At 45.6% G+C, this 15,918-nt stretch overlaps 1 protein-coding gene across 1 annotated transcript in view; it reads right to left on the bottom strand.

The window, feature by feature from the left end:
* ADAMTS20 (ADAM metallopeptidase with thrombospondin type 1 motif 20) overlaps nt 1–15,918 on the bottom strand; it is a 3,636,702-nt gene that overhangs the window by 2,826,021 nt on the left and 794,763 nt on the right. The window lies entirely within an intron of this gene.

Genomic DNA, 15,918 nt, shown 5'->3' with positions numbered 1-15,918 from the left:
ACAGAGGTCACTGATAGACGTTGGGGAGAGACATTACATATCCTCTGCAATGTCATGTCCATGTGTCAGGACAGTGTGGGATGGTTGAGACGTCGACATGGAAGTACGCCAGCAACATCAGCAGCTGGCAGTCGCAGCGGACGTCCCTCAAGCCACAGCCGCTCCCGTAGTGCCAGTACCAGCCCCAGGAATGTTGGGGGTGGGCTGTCCATAGAATGTCCTAGAAGACCACGTGCACGTGGCTCTGGACAGTCCCAGCAGGGACCTGTGTCCAGTGTGCATCCATCCACCTCTGGGGATAGTACCCAGTCTGGCTTAGTACCTGATAGTGTCAGTAGCACCCCTGCCAGGCACAGGTACCATATCCATGGCCAGAGACGGTGATCTGTAAAGCCTCGCAGGTACAGTCTGTGGCTGTCCCACAAATACCCGTATATGGCAGCCACATGGTGGAACTGTGTGCATGCAGACACACACACATACTCCAGACACCTAGGGCTAACACATGCCCACACACATTACAACAAAATTAGCCCATTACAGTATTCTTGCCCCACACACATACACACACACACACACACACACACACACACACACACACACACACACACACACGTCAACTGGATGGCTCACTGTAGGCCTCTGGCGAACCAACAACACACCCTGTGCATATGATGAAACCTGTGCCGCCTCCTGTCATCTGTAACATCGATGCAGGAACAGGCTACCATTGTGCTGATGCACAGGGTGTCTATATAGCAGTATAGCAATGTTAGCATGTTGTCAGCTGTAGAATGTAATGATATGCTTGAAGGTGTAGCTGAGTAGGCATGATGCATTAAAGCTATGATTGTCATTGTAGTGTTGTTTACACCAGTGTTGGTTCCAATTGTGTATTGTCTGGCCACGTGCCACTTGGCTGATGTGTGCAGTATTGGCAGCATGTGTTAGAGAGTGGACAGTATGTGTGGGATGTGTGTAGCACAGATTTGCAGGTGTACAGTTGTGAACATGGTGGAGGTGCACTGTCTGCATGTACGTGCATAGTGGCACATGGCCAGGGTGACATGCTCTGTATTACACAGTAACACTCCATAGTTTCTATTGGTGGCCAGTATGCATTGTACTACACACAGTCTGGAACCTGACTACACATGTGTGTATGACATGGTTTGACACTGTGCTGTGGGTGATACTGTTACTATCCGTCATTGTTTTGCATTCTGGTGGTATACATCACTTCAACAGCCTGACCATAACCAATTGGTAGATGATGTCTTGACAACCGACACGCAGATGTAGGACACACAGCAACATTTGGATCCTTCAGGTACTATACAATGCCAGTAACCACTGGTATTCACCTACACCCATTACTGAGACCACTCCTGTTTGCCATATAGCTCTCTTAGGTACAAGCAATCACAGTAGGGATATGTCTGTCCACATCTGGTAATGCATACTGTGGCCTATAATGCATTCTCCAGATGACACACATACTCCACAAGGGTATCATATAGACAGATGCCCGTTGTCAAACCCATGCTGTAAAGCTATAAGCCAAACTAAGCATTGCCATCCACCTATAAGGAACATATTATCCCCACAGTACCACATAGGTAGTAGCCACCAGCATGATGAACAGGTACCGATGTGTACATGCAACCAAGTGTTATGTCATCTCTCCTTTGTTAATCACATTTCCAAAGGTATTCTGGAATCTCTTGGTGGATCACATAAGCAATAAGGGGTCTACATGCATATCCACAGTTTGTTCTACACCTATGAATAGGCATCATGGACAGACTTTGCTGCATTTGAACAGGTCTGACATATACCTCGGCCATAGACCCTCACTCACACATTCCAATAGGAATCGTATTGACTTTGTGTGACACAGATGACCTAAGCCAGGGATCACTGCAGTGGGTGGCCTTGTCACTAGCATACAGATGTGACCTAAGGTCTGGGAAGCAGCAGCACAGACTGGCAAGGATGACAGCTGTGTTCTTGGAGAAAGCAGGGTTCCCACACATGCAATCATTGAGGTAATATGTACAGATATGTATTTGACACACAGCTAGCTCACATGTGCAATGCATACTGATATGTAATACAGTGGTAAAAGCAAAACCCACAACACATTGACTAACAGTGTCACACACATAGAGCTCACACACTCACCAAGTGCAGGATTCAATCCCCTACCTAACTACTTCATGATACTAGAGGAGTATGCATTAACACGATGTGCTATGCAGTTTACTTTGAGTTTTATTTTCCACAGGTATACTTGTAGGATGCTGACATCATCAGAGTTGACAAAGGTTAGATTACCACTTTTGAGGTGTTTCACTACTCTCCTAAAAGGTTGTTCCTTCCCAAGGGGAACACACACAAACACATACACACACACACACACATAGTTGCCCGGTGCAGGATTCAAACCTCTACCTAACTACTTAATGATACTAGAGGAGTACGCATTAACACGACGCACTATACAGATTAGTGGGAGTTTTATTTTCCACAGGTATACTTGTAGGATGCTGACATTATCAGAGTTGACAAAGGTTAGATTACCACTTTTGAGGTGTTTCACTACTCTCCTAAAAGGTTGTTCCTTCCCAAGGGGAACACACACAAACACAAACACACACACAGTTGCCCAGTGCAGGATAAAAACCCCTACCTAACTACTTCATGATACTAGAGGAGTACAGATTAACACGACATGCTATACAGATTAGTGTGAGTTTTATTTTACACAGGTATACTTGTAGGATGCTGACATCAGAGTTGACAAAGGTTAGATTACCACTTTTGAGGTGTTTTACTACTCTCCTAAAAGGCTGTTCCTTCCCAAGGGGTACACACACACACACACACACACACACACACACACACACACACACACACACAGTTGCCTGGTGTAGGATTCAAACCCCTATCTAATTACTTCATGATACTAGAGGAGTACGCATTAACACGATGCGCTATACGGATTACTGGGAGTATTCTTTTCCACAGGTATATTTGTAGGATGCTGACACCATCAGACTTGACAAAGGTTACATTACCACTTTTGAGGTGTTTCACTACTCTCGTAAAAGGTTGTTCCTTCCCAAGGGGAACACACACAAACACACACACATGCACACACACACTTACCAAGTGCAGGATTCAAACCCCTACCTAACTACTTCATGATACTAGAGGAGTACGCATTAACACGACACGCTATACATATTACTGGGGGTTTTCTTTTACACAGGTATATTTGTAGGATGGTGACATCATCAGACTATACGAAGTGTGTTACATTAGGTGACATTAGTTGGCCTACATTGAACGAATGTCTAGACACTTTGGCCATGTGATCATCAAAGGTGAGTTTACTATCTACCTGTGTCCCCAGGGCCATAATTACTTTCTCCATACATGCTGGATTACCACCTATGTGGTAATTTGTGTGCACTTTGTATTACCCAAAGGGGATGACTATGCATTCTTTGCCATTCAGCTTGAGGGCATTGTTTTGACACCAGGTATCTGTCTCTGTAAGATACTTCTGGAGGATGTCTGTGTCAGCTGTACAGTCAATTATGGACCGCAGTTTCCAGTCATCTGCAAATCTGTTCAGCCTTACACCTGTCGTGCTTGCCTGTACCTCTGAGCAGTATCGACTGAACAGGTGGGGTCCCAGGACCAAGACCTGTGTAATGCCATGTGTGACTGGCATAGAGTTGGACATGGCACCTGCAACTATGAACATGTGTGTTTGATCTGTGAGCCACTTGGCCACCCATCCTGTGACATAGCTGTTCATGTTCAAGCTGGCACACTTGTCCATGATGACGGCGTGAGGAATGGTGTGGTAAGCCCTTAGTGAGGTCCAGGCGAGCTGTGTGGACTACTTTCACCTCCATCTATGTTCATGGTAACTGTTTTAAATAAGTCAACTAGGTTTAGGAGCCAGGCTATGCCTTTAACAAGGCGAAGTTGTGTAGAGTCCAGCATCTGGAGATCTCCAATGTCTCAGTGTATGGTTTCCATGACGATTTGCTCAATAGCTCTGTAGACCAGGCTGAGTACACATGTTGGGAAATGGTTTCCAGGTTCTGTTTTGGCACACCCTTTGTGGAGCTGGATGACTGTTAGTGTATGCCTTTTTGGGTACATAGCCTGTGATACGCTTGAGTCTGGACAGTGAATGTAGGTGAGGGTGTAGTTCCTTGTGGGCCTAGTGTAAGACGCAGCCTGGGACAACTTACAGTCACATTGATGCTATGTTCTTAGCTTTGGTGAGAGCTGTCTTTACATGCATGTCCGTGACGTCTGTGTCTCTGCATCCTTCTCTGATAGACACAGGCCCTTTTGGGGGTGATGGGGGGGAGTTTACACTGCACATGTCCCCCTGGGTGTGGGCAATGAAAGTTGGTTTGGTGTATGTCATTACTTTTTTCAGTAGCCGACAGCATATTTGGAAGTTGACACCTACATGTCTGATATAGCTACAGAATGCTTTGTGGTTGTTATTCTTCCATTCTTTGGCAGTTTGTCTTTAGAAAGTGTGCTTGGATTATTTTATGAGCAATCATTGTTTCATCCTAATAATGATCAATGATGCCTTTCCTTTAGTGAAGTTGGCTCTATCAGGTGTTAGTTTCCTCCTTCTGTTGTCTAGCTTATTTATGGCCAACTACCACCAGATTGTTTTCTTATTTTTGGAGGAGTGCATCTTGCTTTTATTTGTGATGTCTCGATCCATGCATCCCTGTAGATGCTCATAGGATGCACTTGTAAATTATATGGCAGATTGTATACCATTATCCTATAGCAAGAGGGCTTTGGGACTTTCCACTTTGGTCTTCGGAAGTGTGCTGTTTGCTTTTGAAAATGTCTTCATGGTGGTTTCATTGACTGGGTGTGGGTGCGGGATGTGGATGTCCAGTGTGATTACTTAATGATCTGATATTACCAGCGAGGGGTTTATCTCTGTTGTGGAAGACTGGTACCCCATGTTGGTGATGATCATGTCCAGTATGTTGTCACCTCTAGTGGGCGTGCTGACCAGCTGTTCCAGGGTGTTAGTTTCTTAACTCTAGGACACATTGGGCAAAGGACATTGTATACGAGTAATTCACCCACTCATTGTTTGGGTAGTTGTAATCTCCTCATATAATAGTGTTTGATATGACCTTTATATTTGCCATTGTTCTCCAGAATACTGAGTGAGGTTCCTGAGACAAGGTACATGATCTGTAGCAGGCTACAACCTGATGGGCAGCTTTGCCCAATGTTAGTTGCACTTGCATGGTCTCCAAGGCCTCATGCTGTGGCAGTAACCTGGAGGTGTGGATATCCATAAGGTAAATGGCTACACCACTTCCTTTTGTATTTCACTCGTGGTCTTGGGTCCAAAGGTCAGGGTGACTGAGTGTCTTATGTGGATCATATCCAACAGCTGCATGTTTGACATAGCTTTGGATGTTATTCAGTGAACATCTATGAGTAGGCGATATGCAAGGGAGTACGGATGGAGCATTTTGCGATGGTCTGTGTATGGCATGTATTTCAGGCCAATAATGCTCTTTGTGAGGTATTGCTGCTGGCTTTCCAGTTGTTGTAGTTGTCTTGTGAGGTACATAGCAACAGTGGCGTTGTACTCTTTTCTAGTTCTAGTGAGTGGTGAGTAGAGGGGAACGATGTCCTCTTTTATTCTGCATGAGACACATTTTGTGATGAGGTGTGCCACATAAGAGGGTTTCCTGACTACTGTGGGAATTTGCTTATCACAGTTGTATCCACTGTCCACCCGTGGCCCAGGGTCTCTTGTCACACTTAAAGTGTGAGGTATACTACCACCTATGTTGTAGTTCTTGGCTACAGAGATTTTAACAAAGGTGATGATAATGCACCTTTTGGCATTGAGCTACAGCCCATGGCTTGGACAACAGCCATCTGTCTCAGTGAGGCCCTTTGGTAGAATGTCCACATCTTTCGTGCTTACAATGATGGCTCCTAGTTTGCAGTCCTCTGGAAACGTCAGTAGCCACAGAACCTCCATGTAAATGTTTACTTCAGGGAAGCAGATACTACACAGCCTGGGAAGTTACCTAGTCCCATGGCTGCTGTGATACTGACTTCGGAGAGTGTTTTTTACCTGTGCAGCCATGATGACAGCAACTTTGCAGTCTTCCATTATTGACATGTGCTCTTTCATGGGTGAGAGGGGAGTAAAGTTAACACTGATCCTATCTGCCAGGATGTTGCCAATATCAGTTGGCTCTGTACATTTAGTGCCATTGAGCTGTAACTCAGAACAGATCTGAGTGTAACCATGACATGGACCTGTCTGTTGGGCAGAGATCTGCTGCGTAGACAGTATGCCACTGAGTACAGCTTGGGTTACATTCATTCTTGTTGCATGGGGCAATTACTTGAGACCAGTAATCCTCTTGTTAAGGTTCTTCATTGTTCTTTCTAGTTGATGAACGTGCCTAGTCAGATTCCTCGCAAGTGTGTTGTGGTAGTCTCTGTGATGACTGCTGAGTAGTGGCAACCTATTTTGACCTACATGCACAGACCTTGGCAGTTTGTGTGTACACATAGCGGGATTTTCAGACCACTTTGTGAAATGTGTTTCTGGAAGTAGAGATGACTATACACGTTTGTCCACAGATCCCTTGTCATCACATCCGTATTTAGCCTAAGTGTGTGAGCATGCCCAGTATGACCTTTCAGTGTGATGCAGATTGAAATCCACTACATTTGTTGGAGTGTGTGAGCATGCACAGTATAGACATTTATACCATATGTGTATGGTAAATCAAGGTGTATTTTTACAGCAGGGCTCACCTTTGTGTCATAGATCAACAGGGATCATGCTGTAATTGCAGGGCTTCCATGAGACACTTTGCATAGACCTATCAACATTTCTACATACAGGGGAGACAGCTATTCTTTGTACATTTCTAACCGTGGGTACACCGGATTGTTACTGTGGGTGTACATAGGATGTGGGTTTCACCTGACACTTATACACATTTGTTGTGCCTGCATTGCTATGTACAGGACACCAATACAGTCTGTACTGTTGCCTATCATACTGGCTTGAGGCATACTAGTATACTACAGGTCTTAGCGTCCATTGCCACATATATTAGCTTGCGACTTCATAGCCTACACAACCCACATCACAACGCCTGGCCTGATGTTCTCTGTCTGCATAGGCGTGTGGGTGAGGTTACCCATTTGCCTCATTAGGGGCATGATACAGCATTGCTTTGTGTTTGCGTTAGTGTACAATTGTCCTGCTGTGTCTTTACCACTGTAATGATATCATGGCTTAGTGGTTCAGTACTGTGACTATAGTGCACAGTATCCTGGGTTCAAGCCCTGTCACTGCTTTTTATTTTCATGCTGGCCAGACCAGACTGCTTAAGGTACAGTAAAGCAGATATGAGCATGTTTAACTGACTTTGCTCAGCTTTGGCCGACCTTGGCCAACACTGCACGAGCAATTTTGTTTACATATACTACATATTGGTAAAAGCTGCTTAGGACTGCTTTATATTGCGTAAAACATGGCAATCATGCCTCAGGTGGTGCTGCAGGGCTGCCTATGTCGGATGCACATACTACACTCCCTATACATATTTGGAAACAGGTAGTGTCAAGTTGGGCATCCCTTTTAATTTATGTGCGAGTCAGTGAGAGGTATCATTTCCAGGGTTCCTACTGAGCCAGTGTATGTGCTATGCATTGCCTCTTTGCCAAGGACAAGGCATACTGGGCACGCCACCTTCTGCCTACTGGGGCAGGCTCAGGTTGTTTCTCCTCTGAGTCACGCTGTGCCTGTGCAGGCCTTGGCAATGGTGGGGGGCTGTTTGGCCCTGCCCCATGCTGTTCCTGCTGCAGCTGTTTTCGCAGGATCAGATTGTGTAGCATGGCACATACCATGACAATTTGGGTACATGTAGTTGGTGAGTACTGCAAGGGTCCACCAGATGTGTCCAGGCACCGGAACCATGACTTGAGCATCCTAAACACGCACTCGATTACATTTCGTGTTTGTGCGTGTGCCTCATTATGGAGTTCTTGTTCAGGTGTGTGTGCATTTCTGATGGGTGTCATCAGCCACGGCTCCAGTGCGTATCCAGCATCCCCCACTAGGTGACCGTCAGGGATGTCCCCATTTGCAAATGTCTGTTACAGCTGTGACAGATGCCAGATATGGGAATCATGGTAGCTTCCAGGGCAGCCAGCACACACATTCAGTATTATGCCCTGGGCATCACAAACGACCTGGCAGTTGATGGAGTGGCAGCCCTTGCGGTTGATGTAGACCCTACCCCGCTCACCAGCTGGTGCTTTGATGTGTATGTGCGTGCAGTCAATTGCACCCACTACCTCAGGGTATTCTGCTATTTGCTGGAAGAGACGCATATTGCTGGCCAATACCTCACGGGAATTGGGGAAATATACATGATCGCTGACATGGCATTCAGGAACTGATGCAGTACCCTTGATGCTGAAGCCTATGAAATCCCCATCATATCACCAGTTGGTCTCTGGAAGGTACCTGTTGCTAGTATTCTTAGGCCAACACATACCTTGGTTTCCACTGGAATGGGTTCCCCTCTGTTGGCTCTGTGTGTGAGGTGTGGCCTGCACAACTCAACAATTTGCTGCAGGAGCTCCCTGTCCACTCTATAGCGCTCCACTATCTCCAGCTCATGTAGCCCCTGGTAGGTTACCCTGGGTCTGTACACTCTTCTCTGTCTCCTCACTGTGGGTTGCTCGGCAGCATTCGCAATGGCACCACCCTCAGCATCTTGCACATGTTGCCTTATAACAGCAATGGCAGCCCCTAACATTTTTATGTCCCAGTTTCAGCTTTTTAAGTTTTCACTTCTCTTTGTTGACTGCAGTGTTGCAGTATTTCTGAGAAAAACATGGGGGAATGTTGTTTGAAGAGTTTTATGTGCTGGGCTGGGCTAGTGTACTGCCTATGTAATTGGCTGATTCTGACTGATTTCACCTGGCAGCTCTGCTAGTTCTCCTTGGCTAACTTCATACTACTTCCTTTCCTTCATTTTCCCATTTCTGTTTCCACAGGGGGCAGCACCGCGCAAACAAGCACAAACATGCTCATACGTGTGCACACAGGCTTACATGGGCTAATGTGGGTGCACATTCATGTATACTAGTTAGACGGCCTTATACAGGCTTACACAGGCACACACCCGTGCACACAGGCTTAGACAGGTTTACACGCACGCACGCACGCACACAGTGTAAGCAGCTTTGCAAGAACTTTAGTGATAGCCATGGCGTACACCTTCAGTTTCTTGACTTCAGTTTAGACAACTGTAGACACACCTCTTTTAGTCCTGATTAACTCACAGCAACCACATGCCACTCTGCTCCAATAAGCTTACAGTCTTTTTCATACATACCCCCTCATGATGTCACCCATCTCCTACTCTGCTACTCCCCTTTTCCTACTCTTACACTCTAGGGACATGGTTCACATAGCAGGGAATATTGGGATTCACTATCCCCATCCTCATTTGCATAGGATTGCCTACTAATGCTTAGTTACATCTCTCAGACTGAGCTTCCCCCCTTAACAACCTCTACTCAGTAGCCATGTTGTTTTCAGCCTACCATTCACTTGCATGGCAAATTAATATTTTGAATAAATTCCCTATTTGTGCTTTTTATTTTTTGGTTTTCTGGTTTTTAGAGTGCAGCACGTTTGCGTGGTGCTGCGCTACGCTTAAACATAGGAGATCGTGGTAAAAAAAATATATATATTTTTTTATTTTGCAACGGGAAAAAATGCCAATGGCCATATATCTGGCCATTGGCATGCTTCCTCAACTAGATGCATCCTTTATTTGGAGCTGTCACAGCTTCGTTTTGATATTTGCAGAACAGTACTCAGTTGACAACTGAGTACATTTCTGCAAATAGCACTACTCTTACTCGGACAGGTTAGGGTTTCCTGGATCGCAAATTTACCTCATTTGCATAGCTTTCGGCAGCAAATGAGGTAATTTGCATAACCTAACCCTGTCTGTGTAAGAGTCGTTTTAGGAGCTCTCTTGCACGCCCCTGCCGGCTGTTCCTGGATCGCTCGGCAGACATGTTGGCTGCATGGAGTCTTACTCTAGTCTTAGACTCCGTGCAAGCCTTCGTGAATCCGGCCCAAGGTCTTTCCATCTTTCTCACTTCGTGATAGTGTGTCTCTCAGTTTGGGACCAAAAAGGGAAAAGTCGTCAACAGGTGCATTGACGAAGGAAGATTTAAGGGGTCTGCGAAATCAGACAAACGCGCCCAAGCATGCCGTCTCATGACAATGCCTGATTATTTATTTATTTATTTATTTGCCATTTGTTGACAGGGTTGGTCCATCTGAGACAAAGCCCTTTTTCACTGCAGACCCAGGGAGAAAAGCTCCAAAGTTCAAATATATGCAAGTACAAAAGTATGATGCATAACGTATAAGAGAGTCCACAATACATAAAACTGCTTTGAGGTTATATACAATGTTAGCTAACTACATATATTGTAGTAGTTAATAAGGAAAAAAATTTACAGTATAGAGAAAACAAAATAATACAGAAATTAAATAGTAGCAGTGAGTAGAGATTAAAGTGTAGAAGTGGTTTTTGACATTCTGCTGCTGAGGAGATTGGTACCAGTACAAAGAAGATGTTGGGGTTGGAACTTGGGGAAGATTTAGCAGTGATGAAGGGTGACAGAGTTAGGATGGAGGCTGGGTTGGGTACTTGTAGGAGAAAAAGAAGTGAATGGCTGGTCTGGAGAGATGGGTTAGTCAGGGGGCTGATAACAGAGGCATAGTTTATTTTTGCTAAAGTGATTTTTCACAGCCTTTTTGAATAGCAGTTTGGATCTAGTGTTTCAGATGTCAAGTGGGAGTTTATTCCAGTTATTGGCAGGGTAATAGCTATACAGGTTTTTTCCTATGTTGAGCTTGGGTTTGGTTATGGACAGGAGGTGTTGGTCAGAGCTCCGGAGTGTTCTAGCTGGGGTGTAGGATGAGATAATGGGTGATGTGGTAGGCAAAAGGTGGGCTGGTATAGGATGGAATGGATTATTTGGAGCTGGGAGAGATTAGGGTTGTGGGGGAATTCTAACCATTTCTGTTTTTGTAGTGCTAGACAGTGATGAGAGGAGGATGGTAGTTCAGCAGCAAATTTTGCTACTTTGTTAAAGGTGGATTCAAGTTTGGATATAAGAGCTCTGCGGGTTGGTGAGAATCTGAGAGCCATAGAGAAGCGTTGGTAGAAGGTAGGCATATGATAGACCAATTTTAGCTTGAGTAGAGAAAAAGTTTTTGTTTCTATAAAGACCAAGTTTTTGGTGTTTTTTTTTAATGTTATTTAGTACATGCTGGTCAAATTTTAGCTGGTCATCAATGATGACCCCGAGTAGTTTAGTGTAGTCTGCCACTATGATAGGTGTGTTGTTATGGGAGGTGATGGAGAAGTTTGATTTCAGGTGGATCATTGTTTTAGGTAAAAAGAGTAGGAGTTTGGTCTTTTTTGGATTGAAGATTAGATGGTTATGGTTGAGCCAGTTCTCGATAGACAAGAAGAATTCCTGTGTTTTAGTATGGAGATTGGGAAGTGTGTCAGCAATGGTGATGACTGTAGAGTCATCTTCATATTGCATTAGAGATGTGTGTGGGGTGGAGATTGATAAATGATTAGTAAAAATATTGAAAAGCAGTGGTCCTAGAATTGATCCTTGGGGTACTCCCATCCATACTGGGAGTTCTGGGGAGATGGCTGAGTCCCATTTGACGGACTGGGATCAGTTGCTAAGATAACTAGAGAACCAGGAGATAGTGGCAGGGGATAGGTTTAATTGGGAGAGTTTTTCTACGAGTAATGGATGGTGGACAGTATCAAATACTTTTGATAGGTCAAGAAAGAGACAAGAGGCAAGTTTATTCTGGTCTCTAGCTTGAGAAATAGTGTTTATGAAGGAGATGAGAGCTGTAGAGGTGCTATGGCCAGGGCGAAAGCCGTGTTGGGTGGGAGTAATTAAGTTCTCTTGAGTGAGGTGCTGGAGAATTTGTTTGTGTACACATTTTTCCAAGATCTTAGAGAGGGGAGATAGAATTGCGATGGGTCTATAGTTAGTTCGGTGGAGTTACCTCCCTTGTGGATAGGAATAGTGTACAACTTCTTCCAGATGACTGGGACTGTAGCTTCAGTAATGGATCTGTTGATGAGAACAGAGATGGGTAAGGCTAAGGAGTTAGCAGCTAGTTGGAGAAAGAGTGGAGGGAGACCATCTATGTAGGGAGAGCAAAGTTTGAGCTTGAGGAGCAGCGATTTTATGTATGAGGTGGATATTGTCTGTAGGTTGAAAGTAGGAGACGGGTGAAGATGATATGGAGGGGAGGGGATTGGGGTGGTGTTGGAGTGATTAATAAGTTTGCTGATGGACTCAATGTAGTACGAGTTAAAGTTAGTGGCAGTTTGGAGAGGAGTGAGTGAGTTGCGGCTGCTCGAGCTGCCCCCTCGGTGGTGTGAGAGATCAAGCACATCGAGGAGTTTGAGATAGATTCCAGGGTAGCCATTTGTGAGGTGACAGTGCCACGCACCTTGTCAGGCAGTACTCCCACCAAAGAGGCAGACATTTCTGAAATTAGGTCTCTTTGGAGGCGAGTAAAGTGTGCCAGACAGTTCAGCAATCGAATGGCAGAGGTCCACGTCCCCAGTCTGTCCATAGCCCGAGACTCCCTGTTTGCGGGATGAACAGTGGAACTATCTTCTGACAGTTCCCTCTTGGTGGCCACAGACACAACCATGGAATCAACTACTAACTGCTTGGACCAATTGGGCTGGTCTTCGGGGGTGGATAAAAGTTTGTCTGACCACAGGGGACAGGTTCTATGTTGTTCAGGGCTTTCCAGGCACACTGCACAATCAGTTTAACAAGCTCATCTGCAGGTGGGGTCATCCAGGAAGTAGATGGCCGAGCACAGAAGGCCTGCAAGAACACCAAATTCTCCGAAGGGTTAGAGGACTTCTAGTCTCCCCTCTGCTTGAGGATCTCGAGAATGTCTCCAAATGAGACGTCTTCTGAGGGAGATCGTGGGGACCCTTCTCCCTCATTGCAATTGGTGTCCTCAGGGATAGATTCCTCAGGGAATCAAGGTGATTCCTCTTGCACCGTTTCTTCCGGGGTGGCTCCCCAGTGGGATCTTCTGAGGAGAACTCCGGAGAAAGGGTTCCCTTCAAGGGAAGGTCTTGCAGATCCCTTGCTCGGGATGTCAACATAGGGGGTTGGGACAGCTGGATGCTAGAGGGGGGTTCTAGTGTCGATGCCACTGGTGCTGACAGTGAGCCTGTTGAGGCAAGGACCCTCTCCATCCCCAGGAAAGTAGGCCAGCTGGAGGAGAGATGGGAGCCTAGAACTGAGAAGGACAACCTCAGAATGGGGGTTCACACACCACCCTGAGGAGCCCACCTCCAGGTGAGGAGCTCCGAGAGGACCGGGTGCTGCCTGTGGAGCCTTGGCCATAGATGGTGCCAGTAAAAAAAGAGGCACAGAACTAGGAACCACAGTGCCGACAGCCCAATCACTGCTCCAAGAGTGCGCCAGTTCCAACGGAGCTGTTGCGCCAACAGTAATCAGTGCCAACAAGGGAACCTCCGCAGTTGGAGTAGAGACAGTCTGCACTGGGGTGGACATCAGTACCGAAGTCTCTGGGGCCTGGGAAGAGGCCAGAGGAGGATATACTGGTGAATATGCCATGAAAGCTTCCATTCCGGGGGGGGGGGGGAGACCTAGCAGAGGTGGGCAATCCTCTAGCTGCCAGAAGCTGATACACAACCCTCACTACATCTTGTTCTGAAAGGCTCCTGGTGGATCTGAAGGAGACAGCTGAAGGATAATCAGGTCTCTCGAGAAAGGGACTAAATTGGTGTCCCAAAAATGGGTCATAAGTGGGAGAACATCTGGTTCTGGGAAGGTGTTCAACCTTTGGAACAGACGGAGTCACTGTCTGTGGAGCCGCATAAGATATTGGCACCGTGGCTGGGGATGGAGCCGAGGCAGGTACAATAATAGGAGTCAAAATCAGGGGCGGCACCAAGGGGAAAGATATAAAGCCTAGTGCCGAAGTTGTCTGCGCCGAAGGTGCGGGAGAAGCTCAGTGTCAACTTGGTTCTGAGGAGGACAGAGATGTAGGAACTGAGTGACTCAGTTTCTCATTATGTTTTTTAGTCTTAGGAGGTGGTGAGACCTCCATCCCAGAGAGAGCCTCCAAGAAGGGAGTTTTCATCATACCCTTCAAAATCAACTTGTTCTTTCGCTCAGCCAAAGTCCGATTGCTGAAGCTGGAACAAATATCACATGAAGCATTAATGGGGTCAATGCCCAAACAATAAACGGACTGAGCATGACCATCTGAGTTGGGCATCTTACACCTGCACTTATCACACTGTTTAAAACCCAATTTACCTTTTTCAGACATAATGAAAAATCGCCACACTAGTCCTAGTGACAAGATAAATATCCAGAAAAACAACAACAGTAAAGTTAAAGAGAAGAGGGTTTTTTTTTGTTTTGTTTTGTTCTTATATCCAGATAGAAAAGTGAAGAGTACCAAAAATGGTACTTAGAAATACCACAAGTGGTAGGAAAGAGGGCTTACCAATAGCAGGGGAGAGGGACAGTACCAACAATGGTATAAAAGAAACTGCCAAAGGTAGAGGGTAGGAAATAGAACAAGTAAATGAGTTTACAGCCAAAAGATGAAAATTAGTGAAAACGGACTAAAAGGGAAGGCAGTGATAGAAATTACACAAAAAATGCTACACTTAGTTTGAGAGAGAAGGCTTGGCACATCTGACGAGGAACGCGGTAAACAAGATCTGAAGAGACTATCAGAGTGGCATTATGGGTAGGTTTTTGATGAGAGTTTTTGTCTGGCGCGAGCTTGGTAATGGCAGTGTCAGTTCAGAGGATGGAACCGAAGTCCTAACAGAAAGGAATGAATAAAGATTTACATCATCAGATCTTCTGCTGCCACTGTTTTGTTGAGAGACCACTTGTGGGGCAGTAGTATACTTCTTCTCAGTTTGTATGCCAGGATGTTGGACTTCCCAGGTATACACGTTTCTACTAGAAAGCAGTTCGAAGACATTGCCTATTGCTAGAGTCTCATGGCTTTTCAGCAAAGAGGGTATAATCGGGTTCCACTTTGTTTGTTGATGTACCAAACCAATGACATACTGTCAGAGTGAGTGGCAATCACATTCTTGGATAGATGGCCCTGAATTGTCTGCATTGCTAGGAGGACCGCTCTTAACTCCAAGAAGTTGATGTGAAAGTTGGCCTTTATCGCAGACTATGGTCCTTGGACTGTTTTCCCTTTGAAATGTCCCCCCCACCCACCCAAGAAGAGAAGCGTCCAAGGCCATTGCGGCTTTGGGTATTGGTGGACAGAATAAGTCTGCCCTGAGAAATGAGTTGGACAAAAGCTACCACAGAATGTGGCCCTTGCAGGCTTGTGTAAGTCATACTCTGTAGTGAAGGAGATGAAGTTTCTGAGGCCAATGAACAGCTAACATCCACTGTAGAACTCTCATGTGATATCTGGCTACAAAAACAATCAAAACTGAGGAAGCCAACAGACCCAGGAGGCATAATAACAGTCAAGGTTGTGGTCTGGGATGAGTTATTACCTGAAGAGCTCTGAATCTGACTGATTTGACTAGCGGTGAGGGCAGTTTTGCTGTCTGATGAACAGTATTTATGGGGCAGCCTATGAATGCTATGGACTGGGTAGGGAGTAGCTTGCTTTTGTTGGTGTTATAGATATGACCAGGTGAGTTGATAGCTCTAACAGGAATGACTGATGTG

The sequence above is a fragment of the Protopterus annectens genome, chromosome 11.part0 (assembly GCF_019279795.1).
Source record: "Protopterus annectens isolate FY-2018-M chromosome 11.part0, PAN1.0, whole genome shotgun sequence".
NCBI classification, from domain to species: domain Eukaryota; kingdom Metazoa; phylum Chordata; order Ceratodontiformes; family Protopteridae; genus Protopterus; species Protopterus annectens.
The sequence above is the reverse complement of the archived record's forward strand: the minus strand, read 5'-3'. Positions and strand labels throughout refer to the sequence as shown.